This window comes from Lepidochelys kempii, chromosome 3 (genome assembly GCF_965140265.1).
Source record: "Lepidochelys kempii isolate rLepKem1 chromosome 3, rLepKem1.hap2, whole genome shotgun sequence".
NCBI lineage: Eukaryota > Metazoa > Chordata > Testudines > Cheloniidae > Lepidochelys > Lepidochelys kempii.
In genome coordinates this window covers 20405423-20427501 of record NC_133258.1, presented here as the reverse complement: position 1 = coordinate 20427501, position 22079 = coordinate 20405423, and positions in this window count along the sequence as shown.

Here is a 22079-nt window from a genome sequence, read left to right as displayed (position 1 = left end):
AAATCATTAGAGCACTGGTTTAGATGAGAACAAAATATGACACTGCAATCAGATGTTGTTCTTCTCTGCAAGCTATATCCCACTGGAAGTTTGCCTACTTAAGGAAGGACTGAGAAAAACTGCCTTATATCTCTGGATTTGACTTTATATTTGTCCTGTACTGCAATGGACTCCAATCTTTGGGACAGCAAGTCTCTAAATACCCAATCCTGCTCTATTGAAGTCACTGGAAACATAGCCACTCTTCAAAAAGGTGAAGGATCAAGCCCTAGATGCTCCCTTGGCTGTTGACCTCAAATGAAACATTTTTGCATTGACTTCTACTCTGCCAAGCTTGCCATAGTGGGAACTGTGAACATGCAACAGGGAAGCACATTGGAGCTTTCTCATATTTATTTGTTGTTGAGTTTTAACCACAGCCGCTCTTTCCACTTAATTTTTAAAAGTCAAACTTTTTTTGGATGGCTGCACCTTAGAATCTGTTCTTTTTTTTCCCTGTAGTGAATTCAAAGAAGGGGAGATGGAGTTCTTACACTGAATATTTTCCTCCCTCGTGGCTTTTCAGTTGGAGAAATATAAAGCATTAGAGTGCAGTCTCCAATATAATGGCCACCTCATGTTAAAAAGTACTTCTGAAAGTTGGATGTAGTGAGCCAGAATCTGATCTCAGTTATATTGTTGAAATGTGGAGTTAATCTAGATTTTCTTCTTCAAGTGCTGGTCCCTATGTATATTCCTCATGTAGGTATGTATGTACACCATGCACCCAAGTCCAGAAGGTCTTCAAGATAGTGTCTGTTGACCCGCACATGTGCCGTAACTTCCCTCATGTTCTTGACCAAGGGTATAAAAGGTGGTGTGGGTCAACACCTCTCCAGTTCCTTCTTATTACCACATGGCCTGAGTTGGAATTGTGTCCTCCTTCAGTGCTTAACCTGTAAACTTGTTATAAAGCATTTTTAAATTTAGCTTAGTAGTTATAGTTAGTATAGAGTTAGTGTAGCATAATTGCCCCCTTGCTATTTGGGCAAAATCCTCCTCAGTCCCAGGACCATGCCCAGAGTCCCAGGATTCAAGAATTGCATCTCCTGCTCTCGCTCCTTCTCCATCAGTAACGAGCATCAATGTGCCTGTATTGCCTGCATGAAACATACACCTCTGCAAAGTAGTATTTGTTGATCTTTCCCACCCAGAACTAGACAGGCCCAGGAGCTCCAATTTAAAAAGTTTCTGATAGAAGAAGCTATGAGGCCCCGCTCTAACCCAAGCCCAGGAGACTCCCCAGCACATTGGTCTCAGCTGACTAGCAGCATCCCTCCAAGCATGAGCCTTGCAGTGGAGTCTCTGCCATGGAAGCCCAAAGACTCCTCCTATAGGGCTCCCTCTGTAGAGGGCTCTCTCATAGATGGAAGGACAGATGCCTGCAGAGCACTGTCCATCAGAAACATGTTTCCTCCCTGAGCTGATCCAGGTTGGGCGAGATGTCGCATATGGATCCCATCATGGAACTGGCTCCACTGACGATACTGATGGTTCTGACTGGGCTTCTTCATCATCTCTGGACGATGCAGTTGCTCCATCATTTCCACTGGATGACCTCTGTCAGAATCAGGAGCTGCGGCAAAGGGTTGCTAACGAACTACAAATCCCATTGAAAGAGGTTCAGGACCTTCAACACTGGCTCCTGGACATTTTACAGCCACAAAGACCGGCCAAATAGCCCTTCCAATTATAACACTATCTTGGAGCTGACCAGAGAAGCTTGGCACACACCTGCATCTTGTGCCCCTACACTAAAGAGAACTGAGAGGCATTACTTTGTTCCTGCTGAAGGAGCTGACTTCCTCTTTTCCTACCCTGCCCCTAATTTGTTGGTAATACAGGCAGCTACAGAAAGAACTCAGTCACACTACCAAAAATCTACCTCAGCAGAAAAGGACATAAAGAGACTATATCTCTTAGGTAGGAAGGTCTTCTCCTTGGCAGGACCCAATTTCATATAGCTAATGACTAAGGTCTATTAGCTAAATACTATTTCAATACCTATGCCAGGCTAGTGTCCTTCAGAGGCAAACTCCCCCCTGAGGTCTGAGCCCAATTCCAATCTTTCCTGGATGAGGGAAGATTAGTAGTGAATGTAGCTCTCTGGGCTCCCGCAGAAACAACATCCAGAATTTTGGTCACAGGACTAGTCATGAGCGGGGACTAGTGGCTCCAGTTGCTGGGTTTCCTAGAGAGGTCCAAAATACCATTTAAGACTTCCCCTTTGATGAGTCCAACCTTTTTAATGAAAAGACTGACGAGTTCCTTCACTCTTTAAAGGACTGAAGAGCTACTCTGCAATCCCTGAGTTTTTACACTACAGCTCCCTGGAGGAGACAGCAGAGACAGCCTTTTAAACCACGGCCATCCCCTTCTCACACTCCATGTTACCAGCGTCCACCTGAACCTCCATGTAAATGACAGAGGATTCAGAGGTCCTGTTTCTTGGCTCCCTCTACTGCCACAACCTCTGCTTACTCCTAATTGCAGGCCAAGGGCCATTTTTTGACATTTTTTGTCAAGACCTTCACACCACCACTGTCACCTTTGGAGGCCATCTTACACTCTTCGCCCACACCTGGAACAAGATCACCGTGGATAGTTGGGTTCTGGGGATTATCTATCAGGGATACACCATAGAGTTTCTTTCCTTTCCTTCTCACAAACCACATCCTCAATCCCCCTCCAGGAACTACTCTCATCAAGTGATTCTTCAACAAGAGACAAAATCCCTCTTTCACCGGGGGGGGGGGGGAGAAGGGAGTGGGGGCAATGTCAACAGAATGCATCCCATCTCAATACCAAAAGCTCTACTTCCCATATTTCCAAATCGCCCCCAAAAGACAGAAGGTGGAGACCCATCATGGATCTTCGGCAACTCAACATCTTTATTTTAAAGTTGAAATTCAAGATGATTACATTAGCATCCATAGTCTCCTTCCTCCTGGAGGGAATATGATTCATGGCTCTTGACATGAAGAATTCATATTTCCACATCAATATTCACCCATCTCACAGGAAATTTCCTGCACTTCATGGTTGGCCAAGAGCACTCCCAGTTTCATGTCCTCCCCTTTGGGCTAGCTACGACTCCCAGGGTATTCACAAAAAGTTTTTGCTGTGATAGCAGCCTAGATGCAACGCCAGGGCTATATGGTGTTTCCATAGCTGGATGACTGACTCCCAAGAGTCCACTATTGCTGGGAAATCATGTCAGCAATAGGTTTTCTTTGGCATCTTATTACCACCTTAGGTATTTGCATAAACAAAGAAAAGTCGGTTTTGTCACCCACAGATAATAAAATTATAGGGGCGACGCTGGATTGAGTGTCTGTGAGAGTTTTTCATCCTGCAGACAGGTTTTATGCAATGAGCAACTTGATCTCTCACAGTACGTGCAGATCGCAAACCACAGTGCACAGGTCCACATGGCCTCATGCATCTACATGACACTGTTTGCCAGACTCCACTCAAGAGTCCTGCAATCTTGGCTCCATTCAACCTACTGACCAAGCAGAGATCAATCAACTCCAATACTACTGTTCCCACCAGTGTTCTCACCTCCTTTGCTTGGTCCAACCCACAGGAGGTGACCATACTGAAGGTCACTCTCCTTACAGCCACCTCCCTTACAGGGTGGGTCTCTCACCTGGAACACCACACTGCTCAGGGAACCTGGACCTCAAGAGAGACCAGGCTACACATAAACATACTGGAGCTGAGAGCAGTCTGATTTAATAGCAGCCTTCATCTACCTGAAAGGAGGTTCCAAAGAGGATGGAGCTTGGCTGTTCTCAGCGGTGGCAGATGACCAAACAAGGAGCAATGGTCTCAAGTTGCAGTGGGGGAGGTCTAGGTTGGATATTAGGAAACACTATTTCACTAGGAGGGTGGTGAAGCACTGGAATGGGTTACCTAGGGAGGTGGTGGAATCTCCATCCTTAGAGGTTTTTAAGGCTTGTCTTGGCAAAGCCCTGCCCTGGGATGATTTAGTTGGTGTTGGTCCTGCTTTGAGCAAGGGGTTGGACTAGATGACCTCCTGAGGTCTCTTCCAACCCTAATATTCTATGATTCTATCATAAATGGACAAACCTTTGATGTTGGTTATGATGACAGCATGGGCATGTTTTTACCCATTCATTATAGGTAAAAGTAAGAAAACTAATATGCAGTTTTTAATGATTTACTGTCAGGAACTAAAATTCCAAATTGTAGGTTAGTCATTTTTGGCTATTTGCTAAGCAGGAAAGAGAATTTCTTGTAATATGAAACAGGTGTCCTGTTCTGATGTCGCAAAGAATTTATCACCTCCAATAAAATTCAGAAAGTATTGTTTTCTAATACTAATGGAAGATGATGCCCATTTAAATGAGATTTTTCATTCATTTCTAATTGGCTTACAATCCGGTTTATCCACAGCTTTTTCACTCATAACTTGTTTAAAGGATTCTAATTTTCATAGATATAAAGGCATCCTGATGTTTTTCATTTTCATCCATCATTAAGTTTCTTATGTCTGAGGTTGTCAGTTGCACATTACCTTTCCAATATGCTACCAACTTAAGACAGAACTGGGTTGAAATTGGAAACATTTAATACAATGCCATATCTGCCTTTCCCCCCTCCCTTTCTTATACACTGTTGAGGGTCAGATTGAAAAAAAACATCTCCAAATCTAACTGAAATCAAGTAGAAAATGGCTTTATTTTACTTTTAGCTACAATCAAAACCAACATGGACTGCATCATTTTATAGAACATTCTTTCCTATACACTGGTATGTTTGCTACATTGAGACCACCTAAACTTATCTAGCTATTTCATTCATTTAGGATTGCTTCAGAAATGAACAGCAGTTTAAAGAATACAATTTTATTTGTTTGTTTTAAATAATTTCATATTTTTGGAAATGAGACAAATTTCTACTTACTGAAAAGAAGGAACTAAACTTCTGTTTTAGCTGTGTAAAGTTAATGCACTATGAAGGGTAAACTAAATAATAAGACCACTTCTTTACAGTACCACAAAAAACACAGAGGAAAATAGTGTATTGCCACAGCTCCTAGCACTTTGATACCAGAAATGAGTTATTTTCTGTTAGTAGGGAATTGAATGGATATGAGACTCAGAATTAAACATTGCCTCAGAAAGTACATTAGGATGAATCTTTTGTGTGTCCTCCTAGCAGAAGCATATATCCCAACACAGTTGTAAAGTCCAAGGGCCTTATCCAGTGCCCACTAGGCTTAAGGGAAGGATTCAGACTGCCTTTTTTGGGCATGGAATCAGGGCTCTCAAATGCACATTGTAGCTCAAAATGTCTGGGTTTGTAAATTGCCCTCCAACACATTCTTGATCTTTTACTGAGCCCTGTGTGAGTGCAGGGGGCTGCCATTGCAGAGGATCAGCGCCGTAAGACTTATCCCATGATTGGAAAGGAAAAAATAAGAAATAACATGCAGGTGGAGATGTAGCTATATTGGACATTTCTAGAAAAAGAACTATGTATTAGGAATACTTTTGCTCCTTTAAATCAGTCTAGGGTTATGTGCCTGGGGTCAGATGAGTCTGTTTTACTGTAATCTCCCTCCATACTCAGCTAATCCTTTTGGAGCAACTAGATTTGTTGAAGGGGAATATAAAGCAATTATGTTTTTATGTAAGATAGATTGCAATTGCATCTACATAGACCGGGGTGGCCAACCTGAGCCTGAGAAGGAGCCGGAATTGACCAATGTACATTGCCAAAGATGCATCAGCAGCCCCCCCATCAGCTACCCCCACCCCTGCTCCCAGGGCCTCCCACCCACTGGCAGCCCCGCTGATCTGCATCTTCCACTCCCTCCCCCCACCTCCCGATCAGCTGTTTCGTGGCATGCAGGAGGCTCTGGGGGAAAGGGGAGAGGAGCATGGGAAAGGCAGGCTTGGGAGGGGGCAGGAAGAGGTGGAGTGAGGGGCAGACCCTGTGGCAGAGCCAGGGGTTGAGCAGTGAGGCCCTCCTGGCCCACTGGAAAGTTGGTGCCTGTCGCTCCAGCCCCGGAGTCGGTGCCTATACAAGGAGCCGCATATTAACTTCTGAAGAGCCGCATGTGGCTTCAGAGCCACAGGTTGGCCACCCCTGACATAGACAATCAAGTCAAGCATGTTAGCCTAAATGTCTTATGCTTCCCTCAGCTATCGATCAGTTGCTACGCATGTGCATAAGGGAACCAGGCAGCCCTTAGGAATGGGTGTAGCCTACAAATATGTGGTCTACATCTTCTAACTGGCCACAGTGGCAAAGGAGGGAGTCCTGAAAGCAGCATTTATAGTTATTAGCAGCCCATCTGATCATGCCATATCTGAAACGACCAAGCTTTTCCCAGAAATGGCATGGAAGATCAAAACCAGGGGGCTGAACTTTCTCTGTCACAGAATAGGTATTGGCTATGTTTGAAGCATATTCTTGCTGCCTGGAAGTGATATTGAGATTCCTTAGAGCAGTGGCTCTCAACCTTTCCAGACTACTGTACCCCTTTTCAGGAGTCTGATTCGTCTTGCGTACCCCCAAATTTTACTTCACTTAAAAACTACTGCTTACAAAATCAGACATAAAAATACAAATGTGTCTCAGCCAACTATTCCTGACAAAATCTTTACTTTCTCATTTTTACAATATAATTATAAAATAAATCATTTGGAATATAAATATTGTAGTTACATTTCAGTGTATGGTATATAGAGCAGTATAAACTAGTCATTGTCTGTATGAAATTTTAGTTTGGACTGACTTCACTAGTGCGTTTTATGTAGCCTGTTGTAAAATTACGCAAATATCTTGATGAGTTGATGTACCCTCTGGAAGACCTCTGTGTACCCTCTAAGGGATTTTCAAACTTAATTGCACCTTCATTGCACCATGACAATAAAAATTACTACACAACTCCAGGAGTGGGGACTGAAGCCTGTGCCTGTCCGAGCGTCACTGCCCCAGGACGGTGGAGGGGGGGCAAGTTGAAGCTTAAGGGCTTCAGCCCCAGGTGGGGGGGTGGGGCCCATAACCTGAGTCCCAACACACAGGGCTGAAACCCTCAGGCTTCGGCTTTGGGTGGTGGGGCTCGGGCTTTGGCCCTGGGCCGCAGCAAGTTTTAGCCAGCCCTGGCAAGCCCATTAAAAAGGGGTCGCGACTCACTTGGGGTCCCAAACCACATTTGAGAACTGCTGCCTTAGAGGAGCAGTCCAAACAGGGTGGCTTGAGCTGAGATGGTGGCTTGGTGGATCGAACACATCTGTAAACATGGGTAGATGTCGCATGCCTTGCAGAATCCGCTCCATAAGGTACAAGACACCTTGTTGCCTGATGTCAGGAGGGGCAATGTTGGGCAGAACAGGCAGCCAGGCCAGGTTAGTTGGTCTTAGTACCTGTTATTGTATACATGGTTTCATTCAGCTGAATGTCTACTAGTCCTCTGTGCAAAGAGTTGAGCCACATCAGGGAGCAATACTCTGCAACAGAATAGCATAAGCAAGCCCAGACTTTCTTCATGTCTGTGTATTGGCTCCCTTGATAGAGCCAACTAGTTTGCTGATCAGATTGTTTCTTTAAGGTGTTCCTTGAAAGTCAAGGCAGGGGCCATTGTAACACCTAGATACACACCTAGATTGTGCTGTGATCCAGCCTGTGTCCATTCAGAAGGATATTGAGCTATTTGTGGGCCTTTGTGTGGGATACGTGGAAGCAGCTGGAACCTGTTGTTTTGGTATTAGCTTTAAGTCTCTATTTTTTGCTATACTGAGCCAGTTCTTTCATGTCAGCATTCAGGACTTCTTCTTGATGACTGAAATCCTGGTTCTATACTGTCATAGAAGTGTTGTCTTTATAAATAAAACACCTGGCAGTGGTGTTGGGGATATCATTTGTGAGGCGGTTGGGGATGCCATTTGTGAGGAGGTTAAATAAGAGCTAGCCTTGAGTCCTGAGGTAGACCATTATTCTGGGACTTGAAGGACTTGTTTTCTCAGAGCCTGGCCTGCATGGACTTTCAAGCAAGGAAATTATGTTGATGAACTTGTACGAGATTTTCAAGATGGGAGATGCTAATAAGGGATGGTATTGTCCTTAGAACTGATAAATTTGTAGAAACAATTCTGAAGTAACTATGGTGTTAGGGAGTAGGAAGGAGCAAATGCCTCAGCTAGAATTCTCTCTTGGAGTTTTCCTTTGAACAGTCTGTTGACGGGGTGGCGTTTGTCCCCCTGCTCTCTTGGAATGGGCCTCAGCTCCACTCCAGGAATGGTAGAACCTCAGGGCCTGCAAAGTGGCTTCTGCACTGCCTGAGCATTCCCTGCCCCCTTGTCTTTAACTCACTGACAGTGCTGCATTGACAGGGTTTCCCCAGCGGTGGCTGCTGCTGTCTTTGGAACTTCTAGAAGGTGTTCAGAGAGGTTTCCCTGGTGCAGAGAGGGGACCTAGAAGAGTATCTAGGGTGAATGCCATCTTGGATGCCACACCAGGGACCTCCAGAGTTAAAAGCTAGAGTTGTTAAAACCCAGAGTTGGGGATCAATATGAAAATTGACAGGTGGATAAGGAACTGGTTAAAGGGGAAACTACAATGGGTCATACAGAAAGGTGAACTGTCAGGCTGGAGGGAGGTTACTAGTGGCTTTCCTCAGGGATCAGTTTGGGGACCAATCTTATTTAATCTTTTTATTGCTGACCTTGGCACAAAAAGTTGGAATGTGCTAATAAAGTTTGCGGATGACACAAAGCTGAGAGGTATTGCCAATACAGAGAAGGACCGGGATATTATACAGGAAGATCTGGATGACCTTGTAAACTGGAGTAATAGTAATAGGATGAAATTTAATAGTGAAAAGTGCAAGGTCATGCATGTAGGGATTAATAACAAGAATTTTTGTTATAAGCTGAGGACTCATCAATTAGAAGTAACAGAGGAGAAGAAGGACCTCAGAGTATTGGTTGATCATAGGATGACTATGAGCTGCCAATGCGATATGGCTGTGAAAAAAGCTAATGCAGTCTTAGGATGCATCAGGCGAGGTATTTCCAGTAGAGATAAGGAGGCGTTAGTACCATTATACAAGGCACTGGTGAGACCTCACCTGGAATACTGTGTGCAGTTCTGGTCTCCCATGTTTAAGAAGGATGAATTCAAACTGGAACAGGTACAAAGAAAGGTTACGAGGATGATCCGAGGAATGGAAAACCTGTCTTATGAAAGGAGACTCAAAGAGCTTGGCTTGTTTAGCCTAACCAAAAGAAGGCTGATGGGAGTTATGATTGCTCTCTATAAATATATCAGAGGGATAAAAACCAGGGAGGGAGAGGAATTATTTAAGCTCAGTTCCAATGTGGACACAAGAACAAATGGATATAAACTGGCCATCAGGAAGTTTAGACTTGAAATTAGATGAAGGTTTCTAACCATCAGAGGAGTGAAGTTCTGGAACAGCCTTCCAAGGGGAGCAGTGGGGGCAATATCTGGCTTCAAGACTAAGCTTGATAAGTTTATGGAGGGGATGGTATGATGGGGTAGCCTAATTTTGGCAATGAATTGATCTTTGACTATTAGCAGTAAAGATGCCCAATGGCCTATGATGGGATGTTAGATGCGGTGGGATCTGAGTTACTACTGAGAATTCTTTCCTGGGTGTCTGGCTGGTGAGTCTTGCCCACATGCTCAGGGTTTAGCTGATCACCATAATGGGGGTTGGGAAGGATTTTTCCTTCAGGGCAGATTGGGAGAGACCCTGGGGGTTTTTCGCCTTCCTCTGCAGCGTGGGGCACGGGCCACTTGCTGGAGGATTCTCTGCACCTTGAAGTCTTTAAACCATGATTTGAGGACTTCAATAGCTCAGCCATAAGTGAGAGGTTTATCGCAGCAGTGGGTGGGTGAGATTCTGTGGCCTGCGTTGTGCAGGAGGTCAGACTAGACGATCATAATGGTCCCTTCTGACCTTAAAGTCTATAAGTTACAAGATGAATTAACGAGGTGAATTCTCTAACTGGGTGCTGTAACAGCCACACATCATCTGCAAATCAGACAGAAAGAACCTGTAACACACACTTGCCAGTGGGTTACATAGTCACACCCTTAGGCTCAATTAATTCTCTGCTGGGATTTCTGTTGGGCTTGTGTGGGAGAGGGGCGATATGCTTTTCCTCTCTCCATGGTCTTCCCCTGGTCCTCACTAGACATGGATTCTCAGCCATCTGCAGTGAGCTCCATGAGACTTGTGCCAGCAGGATGGTGCAGCCAAGAAAAGGATGAATGAAACAAGTGATTGATGTTTCATAAGCATTTTGTATTACATTAGGGACAATATTTTGTTGCAGTGTAAGGTACAATTCCTTGAGAATAACTCTGCATCACAAATTTGTGCATTATAGGTTTTAGAGAAGAATCTGATCCCTTAACTCTTCCTCCTGATTTATTTGTGTGAATTTCAGATTTTAAATTGTGCCTCCTATAATGAGTGAATGTGCTTTTTGTATACTCGGTATTTATGATGCAGCTATTGGTAAGGTTAATGTGGAAAGAAAATTTCCTGAACACTGTGAAACTCTCATTGTCACCTTTTGTTCCTGGGGAGATGGGGACAGAATTTAATTTCAGATAAAATGGAAGAAAACTGTTACCTTTCAGGGAAAACATCTATTTATGTTTCTGGATGTCTCTAAAGTGACTTAGACAAGAAGACATAGAGTTGAGTTATTGTTACTAGATTGTATTATGTTTGGTGCCTGGGTGGCTGGCTATACTATATTTTATTCTACAAAGCTTAGAGTTGGATGGTAAAAGCTGCATTTTTTTTTTTTTGGATCATGGTGGTGGAAATGAAATTTAAATGCTAAGGGCCAAATTCAGAGGTGATGCGTATGGTGGTATAAGTTATATTCTTGTGCACTTAGATTCCTTTACATTCAGACCCCCTCTTCTCTCTTCTTCTCCCGGCCCTAGTTATTATACCCACTCTGCCAGTGAGCCAATGGGCTGTAGGAGGTATACATTAAAATAGGATGGTGAATACTTTTAATTTACACTTACTCCAGGCTCCTGACATGTAAATTACACCAATTCAGATTCCCTTACCCTTTGGTACAGTAGATGCATGTAGGTCTGAGGGAGTCTTAATGAGTATAAGGGGAATGTGTTGCCATAAGGTGTTCTAATTTATAGCATCACGTCTGAATTTACTTCTAAGGTATCGATCCACAAAGGGGACTTAGGCTGAGCTTTGCAATGCCTAATGTTTAGGTGCTCTGCCCTCTCGTAGAATCCACAGCCCTGAGTTAGGCCCCTGTACAATACATGGGGAGAGTTAAGCACCTAAGAATTGGATCACAAAGGTCAGCCAGCTGAACAGGGACCCACCTAAGCTAGTCATTAGGAAATGCCAAAGAGAGGGGTGCGAACTAAGCCTATCTCCTCAAAGGATGTTAGATGCCTAATTCCAGGCCAGAGGAAGGTCAACAGTTTCTTATCAGAAGGGAAAAAAAATGAGGAGGAGATCTTCCTGCTTCTACCCTGTAAAGGGTAAACTCATTGGAGAAGGAATTAGAACCTGGATTGACCTAACTACTGGGCTATAGTCATTCTCACACTCTCTGGCACAATGACTATGTAAATATTTTATACAAAATGTAACAGCATCAACAGGAGAGACTGAGAGCATCTGCTCTAGGATAGCCTACAGCCCTGTGGTTAGGGCCCTCATGTAAGAGGTTGGGGTTCTTGTCCCTGCTTTGAATCAGGCTAAGTGTGGGTTTGAACCTGGATCTCCCACCTCTTGTGTGAGTGTTCTAACATCTGGGCTCTAGGGTGGGAACCCCCCAGCTGTGTTTTGTGTGGGTCCTTTGAGCAAGCCCACTGGATCAGGCCGTGTTGACGAGATAGGCAGGTAGATGCCTAATTTGAAGATCCTGCTGGAGATAGGGCACCAAGTAGTTTGGCAGCTGTGTGCACACCTGCTGGTAGAAACATGGAGACTTTATTGGCAGAAACATAGGCACAAGGGGAATTTAGACATCTACTGGGTTATCTGGCTACTGTGTGGTGGCTTTGGAGATCTGAAATTTGGATTTAGGTGCCTAAACTGCCACTTTAGCCACCTAAATCCCTTTGTGGATCTAGCCCTAATTCTTTAATCCCCCCGCAGGATGAATAGCCAAGAAAGTTGATGGCGATAACTTAAATAAAAAATCCTTCTGTCTTGAGTATTAGTGAATAAATTATATGTAAAATATCAGAAACAGACTCTTTCCTTCCCTCCTTTTTTTCTGTTGCAATGACTTAACATCATGTAAGTGTTTGTGACTGGTAATTCTAATACTTAATAAAGAGGTTGTATGCCAATGCGGGACCACAAACTGATGGATGCTGGTGTAAGGCCTTTGTAGCCTGCACTATTTTAAATTCATAACATTTGGAGAGGGGAAAAAAAGAATTAGAGTGCACCTATTTTTAATACTTTCTTTTTAATTGATTTTTTCTACAATCAGTCCTAAGAACAGCATGAAGAATAGAGGTAACAATAGCACCACTTAACTGGTTTATTGAATTATTTATACCAGAGTCTTTTTTTTTTCCTGTCTGGAGACAAACAAAGGCACAGTACTGTAGCACATAATACATAAAGATTTACATGAGTTATTTTGACTATCATTCGGCTTTGCAACTTAATATAAAAAAATGTACAGCCTCCTTTTGCAAAGGGGGAGAAGATGATGGTCAGATAGTGACTGGTTGCTTGTTGTTAGCTTTAATCATTATTTTTTAATTAATTGAATCTATTCATTAAAGATAACATAATGAAAAGGAAGAAATAATCTGTTAATCCCTTGGTTCATGTGATTAGGATCCTGAAACTGGAAGCAAACGCCACCAAAAATAAATTTCCCCCAAATACTTGAATTTTCAACTGTGCAAGAGAACAATATAGGATTTATAATTGAAAATCAACACTCTTAATCTCTGACACCATCCAATTGAATTTTCTATATCAGAGGCAAAGCTGACGCAGAGGCCCTTAAAAGCAAAGCAGTTGTTGAAACAGGTGAGCTCCAGTTTGGTGGGAAAAAATATGGTGGCCTCTTCACCCTCTAATTTCTACTTTAGGAAAATATTATTTGCTTCTCTTTTGTGTGTGTCATAGATATAAAGGGAAGGGTAAACCCCTTTGAAATCCCTCCTGGACAGGGGAAAGCTCCTCTCACCTGTAAAGGGTTAAGAAGCTAAAGCTAACCTTGCTGGCACCTGACCAAAATGACCTATGAGGAGACAAGATACTTTCAAAAGCTGGGAGGAGGGAGAGAAACAAAGGGTTTGTGTGTCTGTCTATATTCTGTCTTTGCCGGGGATAGACCAGGAATGGAGTCTTAGAACTTTTAGTAAGTAATCTAGCTAGGTACGTGTTAGACTATGATTTCTTTAAATGGCTGAGAAAAGAACTGTGCTGAATAGAATAACTATTTCTGTCTGTGTATCTTTTTTGTAACTTAAGGTTTTGCCTAGAGGGGTTCTCTATGTTTTGAATCTAATTACCCTGTAAGGTATCTACCATCCTGATTTTACAGGGGGGATTTCTTTATTTCTATTTACTTCTATTTTTATTAAAAGTCTTCTTGTAAGAAAACTGAATGCTTTTGCATTGTTCTCAGATCCAAGGGTTTGGGTCTGTGGTCACCTATGCAAATTGGTGAGGCTTTTTATCCAACATTTCCCAGGAAAGGGGGAGTGCAAGTGTTGGGAGGATTGTTCATTGTTCTTAAGATCCAAGGGTCTGGGTCTGTAGTCACCTAGGCAAATTGGTGAGGCTTTTTACCAAACCTTGTCCAGGAAGTGGGGTGCAAGGTTTTGGGAAGTATTTTGGGGGAAAGACGTGTCCAAACAGCTCTTCCCCAGTAACCAGTATTAGTTTGGTGGTGGTAGCGGCCAATCCAAGGACGACGGGTGGAATATTTTGTACCTTGGGGAAGTTTTGACCTAAGCTGGTAAAGAGAAGCTTAGGAAGTTTTTCATGCATGTCCCCACATCTGTACCCTAGAGTTCAGAGTGGGGGAGGAACCTTGACAGTGTGGATGGGGTTGAGTCTGTCAGGAAAAAAATAAATAATTGACCTTTCTTCTACTAACTCATCCTTTTCAGTGGTGCAGAACTTGAGGCTTGAGCATTTCATACTTGCTGTTTTACCAGATCTACTGAGGCCTGCAGTTTAAAAACATTTTATCCCCAACACTTATCTATATCTTTGTTCACTGTAGTTTGCCAAGTTTATGACAGGGGCATTTTCCCCACTTTATGGACCCAATTCTCTATTTGCACTGGTTTTACATTCATGTAATTCCACTGATTTCAGTGGAGTTACTTCTAAATTTACACCAATATGGATGAGTGCAGAATCTGGCTCAGTGGATTTTTTTTTTGTGTAGAGCTAGTGTCAGTGTGATCAAAATCAGGCCCTTATGTGTTGCTTAGTCTCCATTTTGTAAGTTGGAGTCCTATTTCAAAAGAATGTGCTTGGAAAACAGTCATGAAGCAAGTGCACCATCTTTCTGATGATCCACTTCAATACAGCAGCCCCTCCTTTAAGCATGACCATATTTTTGAAAACAAAAAAGAGACTCTTTTCTGGTGACATTTTTTTTAGGGTCACAAAATACTCATACCAAAAAAAAGTGCGTTATGTAAAACCATATGCTGGTGTTGCTACTGCCAACTTCTGACACAATAGCAACACTGGTATATTTCTTGGATTGGATGATTATTTCCAGTAACTTAGTGATCTGAATGAATTTATCACGAAACACTGAATATTTGTCATTAACATTCAGTCTGAACAAAAGAACAGCTTTGACAGTATAATCCACTGTGTAGTCTGTGAGTTGTACCCCCCACTCTGTGCCCACGTGAGTCTGTTATAGGTCTTGGTGAGAAAGTCTGTCTCTTTGTCTCAAGCTGTAGGACACTCGGCCTTTCAGCTCTAGAGGTCTCCAGTTTGATCACTGGAGTCAGCAAAGATTGCGGATGTCAAAATAATGTCTATACTCATTTAACTCTTCACTACAATTATTGTTAATCACACCGGATGCTAATTCCACTGGACTGTTTGTTCCAATTCTGCCTGGTATATAATAATATGCCTTGAGCAAACATTTTGTAATTATTAAAATATTTTGATTGATTAAATAAAAACAAAACCAAGACACTTCAGGAGAACCTGGGACACCAAGAAGGACATCACATGGAAAATTGGGACAGTCCTAGTAAAACCAGGTCATATGGTCACTTTACCTTCCTCATAACACAAGCTAGGTTTCAGAGTAACAGCCGTGTTAGTCTGTATTCGCAAAAAGAAAAGGAGTACTTGTGGCACCTTAGAGACTAACCAATTTATTTGAGCATGAGCTTTCGTGAGCTACAGCTCACTTCATCGGATGCATCTAATCAAATAAATTGGTTAGTCTCTAAGGTGCCACAAGTACTCCTTTTCTTTTTATAACACAAGCTAGTTTCCTGCCAGTTGATCTCCTCCTGGCAGGTGTGGAGTGATCTCAGTTCCCCGTAAAGTTGATTCCCACTCACTGGGAGCGCTCAGGAACTTCCAGGATTTGGACCCTGAAAATAGAGAAACAGAAGAAAGCAAACAGTGCCCTTTTGAAAAGCTACCCTTGGGAGACCATTTAATGATCATTTAATGCATTGATTTAGATGAATGTCAGTAAGGAGAAGTTTCAGAGTAGCAGCCGTGTTAGTCTGTATTTGCAAAAAGAAAAGGAGTACTTGTGGCACCATAGAGACTAACCAATGCATCTGATGAAGTGAGCTGTAGCTCACGAAAGCTTATGCTCAGATAAATTGGTTAGTCTCTAAGGTGCCACAAGTACTCCTTTTCTTTTTTCAGTAAGGAGAAGTTATCTAGATTTTTGAAAGTCTTTTTTTTCTTTTGTAGACTTCAATTCTTTTGTATTCCACATCAGATATTTAATTTAGATAAACTTCAAGATGGTATGGGTGAATTAAACATTGCATGGAGCTTCCTTTACTAATAATCAGTTTTTTAAATACTGGGGTAAAAATAGTATAATTCAGCATAGGATCTTTTTTTCTTAATAAATTAAAACTCCTCGCTTAATCCTGGCAAAGTCTTTCTTTCTTGATTACAGCCTTCTTATTTTCAGCTCTTATATTATTTAAAGTTATCCATTTTCTACCAAAACACCCCAAAATGAACATGCCCTGGGATTTCGCTGAATGTATTATTTCATGTTCCCTCAAGTTTCAGAGTTTAGATCAGAAATAATGGAAATAGCAGTCGTTGCTTATTTCCTGTAGCTGTCCCATGGGACCTTAAATGTTGCTCAGCTGCATTATGCTGTCGAAAACAAATATGAATAAAAATCAGACAATAAGCCAAAAGCTAAACTTCATCGAGGGTCACAAATTATTCATGAGCATAGCCTTTAGCGCTAGAAATTGTTTTCCAGCAAGCATTACCCTAGGTACTATTTTGTCTCTTCCGACTAGATGGCGCTGTGGTGTGTGAAATTCCCAACCTGAAAACAAAACCTGTGTGCAGGAGAGCTCTTGCTTCCTTCAGTTGTGTGCTCTGGAGGAAGCACGCTGCTTTCCTTTTTAGAAAGAAACATCTTGTACTAGATAAAGACATTAATTCCTTTATTTCTCTTGTTTTAATGGTGGGTCTTATTTCTTTCATTTACAAGGGTATTGGAAGTTCCACTTTCACCTTGTGCTTCTTGACTTGAAAGCAAGTGTGGCAAAGCTACTCTCTCTCTCTCTCTCTCTCTCTCTCTCTCTCTCTCTCTCTGTGAGAGAGTATTATCTAAATTTATATGCACACACATTCTTGCATTCATGATTTTATACCACATGGCAAATTGAAACGAGTGGCCTGCCAGAGTAATACAAATCAAGAACCAGCTCCTGTGCCAGTGTAGATCTGTTTACCCTCACATTGCTGTGCTGAAACAGCTCCACCCAGCAGGGCAGCAAGACAATAAACTTCTGCAAGGGACAAGACAATGTCCAGATCCGTACCTTCAGGAGATAAAGTAAATATTTTCCTCTCTTTATTCAATCCTGCTCTTTGGGGCAAATTCAGCTCTATCCTTTATAAATGTGGCAGGGCAAGGGAGGGGGCAAAGCATGTGAATTAGGTGGCAGAGAGAAGCAGTAGTCAAGGATTTATGTGTAGGGGCCAGTGGAGCTTTGTTGCCTTGGGGGAAAGACTCCTTCCTCTCATGTCCATTCCCACATGCATCTATCAAGAGCCCATCTTGACTCTTGTGGCTGGCTGATGTGCTTTGATTTATTTCCTAGTGAAACTAATGCAAATCTGGAGTACTTCAGTTTACTTAAGCAGAGTCACACTGGATTTACACTGGCATAACTAGGAACAGGATTCAGCCTCTAATGGTGTTTGATGTAAAAATAATAGTTCATTTATAGACTCAGATTTTAGTTTTATTTATTTGTTATGCAGCAGAATATATATATATTCTGGATATCACTGTTGCTATGTGCTTCATGAGAAAAAACATAAAAGGAGCTGAATACTTGCTGCAGTGGAAAGGATATGGTAGCAAATCTTTCCACTGCAGCAAGTATTCAGCTCCTTTTATGTTTTTTCTCATGAAGCACATGGCAACAGTGATATCCTTCCTGGAACAACACATCAAGCAAGATGGCGATGGCCAGTTTTGGAGGCAGATGAGTTAGTACAAATATCCAATAAGCATGTGACCTGCCAAGTCGCTCAGTGTTCAGCTCTATTACTCGTGCTGGTGTGTGGGTGGGGGTGTCTGACAAAGCGAGCATTGGAAGTGCTCTTCCCATTTCAGAGATGGATGATCGTCATTCTGCTATATCATCATGTAGGGAATACACCACATTGACAGGGGAATGGGCTAGATGATCTAATAGGTCTTTTTTATTTCTAGGCCCTATAATTCTCTGATACAGTGTGTGTCTGACAACAAGAGTCAGTATAAACTGCTGCAACGAAAGACTTAACTTAGCTAATAATACACTGAATTAGCTCTGACACAGCTAGTTGAAATATACTTGGGCTCATTAAATTGACTCAGATCCCTTTTACTGTAGGTACAACAGATCTGCACAGATGAGCATTGTACCTCAGCATTTTCAGAGAGATTCTCACTGAGGAAAAATGCAAAGGAAAGAGCAAATTATTTTTACTTCCAGTATGAATGGGTTTATAGGATACTTATTTCTCCCTATTTCCTTGCTGTGTGCATGATAGAGGATCTTTCCACCACTATCAGATGTTAGTTCTATTGCTGTTGCTCTTTATTAGTAGTAGTATGGTATCACGTCCAAGCCACAGCCAAGAGCAGGACACCATACATGGTACAACATTGTGCATACACGTACTAAGAGATCGTCCCTGCCCCAAATCTAAATAGAAAAGACAAAGGATGGTGGGGAAAAGACACAGAGAGGTGAGAAGTAACTTGCCCGAGGGATCAAAAGTAGGTCAGTGGCCAAGATGGGGATAAAACTAAATCTTCTGGCTCGTAGTTTAGTGGTCTATGCTCTGGACTACACTTTCTCCTAACCATCCTTTCCTTTCCCTCTCCAATATGTTTAGTCCTACAAGACAATAAAGAAATTTTGGAGACAAATCACTGCCTTCATAGTGAAAAATTATATGCCAGGTACTGGAGCATAAAACTATTTCCATTCAATGCTGGTACCATCTTAAATACATGAAAAAGAAGACATTATCTGTTTTGGGGTGAGGGGGCAAGGAAATGCATTAATCACAGATTGGCAAAACCCCTACCCTTTCCCTGTGATTCTTGTGTGATATGATGGCTGTGAACGCTGGGTAAGATTTTCATATATTCATAGATTTTCAAGGCTGGAAAAGACCATTAGGACCATCTAGTCTGCCCTCCTGCAAATAGTTTTTCTCAACTGAGTATAATGGCACGTGAAAGAGAATGGAGTGAGTGAGAGCTCTAGCAGCATTATGACCAGCTCCTGTTGGTTATTCAGTGGCTTTGCAACATTTCCCACCAGCCGCAATTCACTGGTTTTTGAACCAGCTTATCTAGCAACGTTGGTTGTTTTACAAGTCGTCCTTTGGAGTAAGAGCTGGAATATCAATTTATATGTTACTGGAAGCTTTTGGAAAAACAAAATAAACAGAGTATAGGAAAAATCAATTAAAGCAAAAATTTACATTAGAACTAGAACTGGTCCTGACCTGCAAGATTTGAGTCATCATCTAAATACTCTCAGAGCTTGGAAATGTTTTCATCCTGGATTTGAGTTCTGGCTCATCAGTATCTCTTAAAAATGTAATCACAGTGTTATTATAAAGCAGCAGTTTTGAAGGGATTGAAGACTGTTACACTGTCAAACAATTTAAGTACAGAATGAATGATTTTATGCTGCTAGTCAGGCTCAAAAAGTTATGGGGTCATGGCAGTAAAAGAAGTGTTCTCTTGTTCCCTCAACTAGTGCCATAATTAACATTAATTTGGCTACTTGAGATTTGGCATGCCATTTCATTAAAATAATACAATCGCAGATAGAGAAAAAAGTTTTGAAAGTGTAATTGGTTTTCATTGTCAATATAACTTAAAATCCCATTAGCCACAAAAATTCAGCATTGTTTTCCTAATGACTTGCATAATTGGATCATCAGACTTCTCTCCTTATATAAGAAAAAGTCAGTTGGTAGTTTTAAAGGTCATTATTTGCATGAATTTTTTCCCCTTCAACATTACATTTCCACTTCTATTTCTGCCACTGGAGAAAGGTCAGAGACCTAGAAAGTTAAATGAAATCATGTCAAGAACAGCTAATGGTGCTGTTCCCCCCGCTTCCCCGGCCTTGAGATATTGGCAGTCACCAGCAAATACATAAATGATTTCAATTTGATTTGAGAAGAGTTATCCACCTTTATCCATTAGAGCAATTTGGTGCATTGTTCTGCTGCCATTCAGATTCTTTTCCCTCTATACACAACCACAATATGTTCATGGGTCTGTCATGTGAACCCCAGTGCATTTTCTCTTTGCTTGAATGGTGCACATTTTGAAACACAGTACTTGATAAGGTTATCTGTGGAAGGGCGGGGAGAGACCGAATGAGATTTAAGAATGTGGGTTTTTTTTTTGTAGCCTATCTTTCCACTACAATGAAACAGTTTGCAGTGGAGTGGGCTAGTGTTCCAAGCTCTTGGAGCCAGGAACTTCTGATTTCACTTCTGACATGGAGTTGCCCAGCCTTGGGAATGTTTCTATGCCTCCATGCCACCAATGTTACCAACCAGCTTATAATAATAATAATAATACATAATTAACTACCTCCCAAGAATATCAGGTGATAACTTTGTCTGTGAAGGGCTTTGAAGATGAAAAGCTGTACAAATAATGATTAAATTGGTATTTAAGAAGTATTTTTCTCTTTACTTTTTAACCTGACCATATGTCGGACCTTGCATTTACACTGGAATAAATTAGGAGTAACTCCATTGAACTAAGTGAAATTATACCAGTGTAATAGGGAAATCAGGCTAATCATCAGCATTTATTACTTTAAATTTGACTTTTTACACAAATGTCTCCAAAATGGTCATCTCAATGTGATGTAAATGACTCTTTTCAGATTCTACCTTTTTAATTCTGGCTGGCATCTCAACTAACAAAATAAGTAATTGCCCAGGGCAATTTCCTGACTTTGGCAGCAGCGTAAGAATTAAAACATAGCAACAAAATCAAATGCAAGAGTGTGTCAGTGGGATTTGACTGGCACCCAGAATGCATCTATGGTGCATATGCATGTGACAGGAGATGCTCCCATGCACTACAGCCTGAGGAAACGCGTACTCCAAAAAGTGCTAGCACACAAGCATCAACTGTAGTGCTTCACTCAGCATCAACTGAAGGCACTTCTGTGACCAGAAGTGACAGGTGTCTGCTGGAAGAGAGCCCCATAGAACACCGGCCCAGCTCGCCACATGGAGTTTTGCTCTCCATTGGCAGGATTCCTTGCAGTTGCATGTCATCCCTGCTCTTGAACACTGCGGGGGCTGTTGAGCATATAACCATGATATGGCCCTAACCATCAAGGGTTTTGAAGTTCAGTCTTTATATTCAGCAAGCTAAAATCCATTCTTTGCATAGGATTTTTGAATCCTTACATCTGTTCTGGAAATATTACAGGCTAATTAAACTTGCTCGAAGGCTGCAAGTGAATGTACAATGATGACAATGATGACAATGCAATAAGATGTTTGGGGACTGCAACTCGCTGGAGAAAATAAAAGCCACATGCTTAAATTAGAACTCACGCACCGAAGATCTGAGAATCTGGACACTTCCGTGTCAGTGTTTGGAAAGGTTTTATTAACATCTGGTGATAAGCATATCATTTCCACAATTAATTTTAAATTGACAGTTTTTTCCTTTTTACAGCGGAAAACGTAAGGCTATGTGGACCTAGCCAAGTCTTTGAAATAGGACTTCAGCATATACTCACGCACACCCAAATTGTATAATTTTGTGCAGATTGTGGTACTTAGTACTCAAGCACACCAGTGTTTTTGTATTACCTTTTGATCAGCTGTCTTTAAATGTTTAAAGAATTCTTAATATGGCTCACAAAAATAAATGGGTCAACATGGTCTGTTAGTATTACACAAAACTGGAAGCAAAAAGCATTGGGAAATCTGCCATGATCTGTTTCTCCATGGCTTAGTCTAACCCTGTGCCTCTAAAGACCCGATCTATACTAGGAATACTTTCTAGCCAGTTTTAAAATGGCTTCAGTAAGCCAATTCTAAACATGATTAGAGTCATAGCATAGCCCTGCTTTAAGGCAGCCTGATCTTCTTCTATTTAACCTGTTTCAAGACATGCCTAAAGCCCGGATCTAGATTACAACTTGAAACAGTTTTTAAGCTAGTTAGAAAATTTCCACAATGTAGTCAGGTCCTAAAACAATCAAATCGTATTCCTTCATCTTTACTGTTATTTGTCCTC